Genomic DNA, 4,762 nt, shown 5'->3' with positions numbered 1-4,762 from the left:
TGGTGCATAATTGGTGAGGAGGTGCGGCCTTACCGCACCTGGCGCCCAACTTCGCGTTCGTGCTAGCGAGGTGAAATTCGGGAATCACGGAGGTTTGCCGACACGGCGGACGGGGAACTGTTCGCCTAAGTAATAATAAAAGTCGTCGCAATATATACACGGTGGGCCGTTTTACGGGACCCACCCAAATTTCTCCATAGCTAAGCCAGATATAGAAAAATAGTTAAGACAAAACTTGTAGCTACCGTAGATCCAACGTTCTCTTTTGAGAACACCCCACGTCCCCGCCCCGGCATTCGCCCAATGCCCCACGGAAAAACCATGGTCACAAAAATCGTAGGTGGGGCGGTCTTCTTTGTTAAATTTCCTCAACTGTCATAACACACGTCTAGCGCTCTTCAGAAACAATCTTTGGTAACTGAAATCAATAAAAAAAAAAAAAAAAAAAACAGTATCCTTTCTTATATATAAATTAATAATAAATCAATAATCGGGCTCCAAAAGTTTACCTCCTATCTATCTTTCTACAAAAGAAGCTAACCTATCTAAATGAACGATTTTATTTTTTCGCTTTTCTGAATTATTAATACAATAAACTACACCATTTAATCTTTTAATTATTTTATACGGACCTTCCCAATGACACTGAAGTTTTGGAGCTCTCTCTACCTTTGTTTGAGGATTAAATAACCAGACTCTTTCTCCTGATTCATAATTCCTTAATTTAACTTTCTTGTCGAAAAATGCTTTAGTTTTTTGTGACTTCAAATCCATTTGTTGAGCTGCAATCTTATGAGTTAAATTTATTTTTTTTCTTAATTTTTCATGATACTTTCCTCTAGAATAAATTTCTTTAACATCAGGAGGACTTCCCCGAAGAAGATCTAAAGGCAATCTTAAATCGAACCCTAAACATAATTCTGCGGGAGTGAAACCAGTGGTTTTATGCTTTGAAGATCTATAAGCTAATAATCCTAGAAATATCCAATGATCCCAATCTTTCTGATTTTCTGAAATAAATTTCGCCAAGTATTCTAATAATGTTTGATATTGACGTTCCATCTGTCCGTTCGATTGAGGGTGCAAAGGTGTGGTCCTCGTCTTTTTAATACCTAAAAATTGGGTCAATTTAAAAAACAACTGAGATTCAAAATTTTTTCCTTGATCTGTATGCAATTCCAAAGGGATCCCGAATCTAGAAATAAATTGACTTACAAAAACTTCAGCCACAGTTTTAGTTCTCATATTCTTTAATGGAAAAGCTTCTACCCACTTTAAAAAACAATCTGTAATTACTAATAGATATTTATTTCCTGAAGAAGATACAGGCAAAGAACCAAGGATATCCATTTGAATTCTTTTGAAAGGTTCTTTTACATTGTAAATTTGCAAAGAAGACTTTCCTTTATCCGAAGGATAAACTTTCCTTTCTAGCAATACAAATTTTACAACTTTTACACCAATGTTCAACATCTTGCTTATATGATGCCCAATAAAATCGTTTCCTAATTTTATCTAGTCTTATTAATACCAAAATGTCCTCCCGACAGAGAATCATGAGCCTCCTCAAGAATTTGCGGGATCAATTTCTTTGGAACAATAGTCTGAAAAACGTAAGATTTTAAATTAGAAGATTCCCATTTTCTATAAAGAATTCCATCTTTAATTTCGAGAGAATCCCATAATAATAAGTATTCTTTCCCCGAAGAATCTTTAGAAGACAACTCTTCACGAAGAGGACGTTTCCCTGTCTCTTTTCCTCTGTAAATTGTTTTAATTAAAACATCTTCTAATTGAACCTGTCTCCAATTTACAGATTGCAATTTTTCGAAAGTTATCCTCCCAAAAAGAATTTCCTGATTCAATTCCTCTTTTTGCTCTATTTTATAATAATAATTACAAAATTTCTCCACACAAGGACGTCTAGACAAAGCATCAGCATTACATGCAATTTTCCTGCACGATGTCTAATTTCAAAATTATATTGCTGCAACCGTTCTAACCAACGTGCTAACTGCCCCTTTAAATTTTTGAAAGACATAAGCCAACGTAAAGAAATATGGTCAGTTCTAACAATAAACTTTCGTCCATATAAGTAATGATGAAAATTTTTCAAAGATTCCATCAAAGCCAATAATTCCCGTCTAGTAACACAATAATTTCTTTCAGTTTTACTGAAAACACGACTAAGATAGGCTAAAACTTTTTCTTTTTCGTCTTGAATTTGAGAAAATACTGCAGCTAAACTATGATTCGAAGCATCCGTATCTAAAATAAATTCTCACTCTTCCGTTGGAAAAGATAAAATTGGAGAAGATGTCAATTTTTGTTTTATTTCTTCAAATACCCCTTGACATTGATTATTCCAAACAAATTTTTTTTGATTCTCCGTTAGGGAGAAAAGAGGCTTTGCAATGACAGAAAATCCCCTAACAAATTTCCTATAATAAGAACAAAGTCCTAAAAAGCTTCGCACTTGTTTTTTATTACGAGGAACCGGCCAATTCTTAACCGTACAAATCTTTTCTGAATTCGTGGAAATTCCATTTTCCGATACAATATGTTCTAAAAATTTAACTTCTCTCCTAAAGAAAATACATTTTTTTTAATTTAACCTTAAATTTGCCTTTTCTAAGAGAAGAAATATTTCCCTTAAATTTGATAAATTTTCTTCAAAAGTTTTTCCGAAGACTTCAATGTCGTCTAAATACACCATGTAGATCTTGTTTAAAATTGGATGAAGAACCTTTTCCATTAAACGTTCGAAACTCGCGGGAGCATTACATAAACCAAAAGACAATACTTTGAATTGCCACAACCCATTTCCTATTGAAAAAGCTGTTTTTTCCTTGTCCTCAGGACGAAGTCTAATCTGCCAGTAACCACTTTTCAAATCTAACGTTGTGAACCACGAATTTCCAGAAAGCCGATCCAGGAGATCATCAATTCTTGGTATAGGATAAGAATCCTTTTCTGTTACCGCATCTTTCTATAGTCTACACAGAATCTAAACGAATTGTCTTTTTTTTTAACAAGGACTACTGGAGAAACCCACGGGCTGTGAGACTCTTTAATCACACCCAAAAATCTCATTTCTTTTAAAATTTTATCAACTTCGCCTCGTAGATGCAAAGGAATTCGCCGAGGAGCCTGTTTGATTGGTGAAGAATTTCCACTATTAATTGTGTGCTCCAATAGTGAGCCATTTCCTGCAACTTCCTTTTCCGAAAATAAATTTTTAAATTTAACTATGAATTCTGTAAATTTTTCTTTTTCTTGTGAATTTAAAAACTCGGAATTCTTTTCCAGAGATTCCGAAAGAAATTGAGGGATTTCTTTATTCGAATTGAAAATTCTTGAACAAATAAACTCTTCCGAACTTTCTCCAAAACTTGAATCAAAAATTCCCTCTAAATTGATTCTAGACAAGAAATCTATTCCATAAATACAATCGTCCTTTATTCCGGCCAAATACACCGAAAAATCCAAAATAAACTTCCCAATTTCAATTTTAACTATAGTTTTAAACGTTACTGGAACTACTTCTTCTGTAGGATATTTTAAAATATCTTTTTTAATAGGAATTAACTGTCTATCTAACCTAACCAAATATTTCCTTAAAATGGTAACATCGGAGCCCGTGTCTATTTTAAAATTACATTCATAACCATTTACATGACAATGAAAACAAAAACTATCTACCTTATTATTATTAATCATTTCTATTTTATTTTCATTAATAATTACACTTCTAACAGACACCTCTGATGGGGCTTTCCATCTAACTACCGAACTCGCCCCGCGAAGTTCGGCTAACCCCAGTTTCCCTTTTTCTCAGCCGAAAGAGAGGGGCATTCCGACTGATAATGTCCATTTTTTTCGCAATGCCAACATTCTTTCTCCCCATGACCGTTTCTTGCTTTAAAATTTATCTTTTCCTTATTTTTTTTCAAAATTTCTATTTTCTCTTACTTTCATTCTTTATTATTGTTAAAATATTTTTCATTAGATTCTTTACGCGGAAAACTATTTTCTTGAATGACTTTTATGGCCATTGCTCTCTCAACAGTCTTACACAACGAAGAAACCCCTTCTAACTATAATGTTCTTTTTATAAATCCTTCTGACAATCCGACGATAAATTGTGCGCAGGCGATTTTATCGTGTGTGTGAAGCTGGCGTCTCATTTCATGGAAACTCACAAATTATTTAGAGTTCTGGCTTCTTTTTCAATAGTTCTAGAGTTCCTGATAAGTTAAACAAATAGTTCTGTTCATTAAAGCAGAAAAATTGGGTCCGGACAAACTGAGACGCCAGGTTCACGCTGCGTCTCAGTTTGTCCTAAACAAGTTCCGCGGCAATATGATATCACAATTTGAAAGATTCATAGTTCTACAAGAGTTCTATAAAGAGTTCCACCCCAGAAACGCAAAAAAAATAATTACAGATAAATTAAGTTTAGCGGAAACATGTAACAAGAATACGATTTGAGACGCTGCCGGAAATTTCAGAGATGTAGCGATCCTAAAAGAGTTCTCGTATAATTCAGAGCATGCTAAAACATTTTCCAAAGAGTAATATGCATTGGAGTTGTTGTACAATTTTTAAATAAATTAAAAATCGTCGAGCGTCGCGCACTTAGAAAGATACGAGACGCTGGCCAAAATCTAAGAGCTCTTGTCTATCCAAAATGTTTCTCGCATACGTCTGGCCATATATAAATATCTTCTAAAGAGTTCTATGCTTTGGCAAAGTTTTATGA

This window comes from Odontomachus brunneus, unplaced genomic scaffold, assembly GCF_010583005.1.
Source record: "Odontomachus brunneus isolate Ranch 3 - 2012 unplaced genomic scaffold, Obru_v1 Obru_scaffold_086, whole genome shotgun sequence".
NCBI lineage: Eukaryota > Metazoa > Arthropoda > Insecta > Hymenoptera > Formicidae > Odontomachus > Odontomachus brunneus.
The sequence above is the reverse complement of the archived record's forward strand: the minus strand, read 5'-3'. Positions refer to the sequence as shown.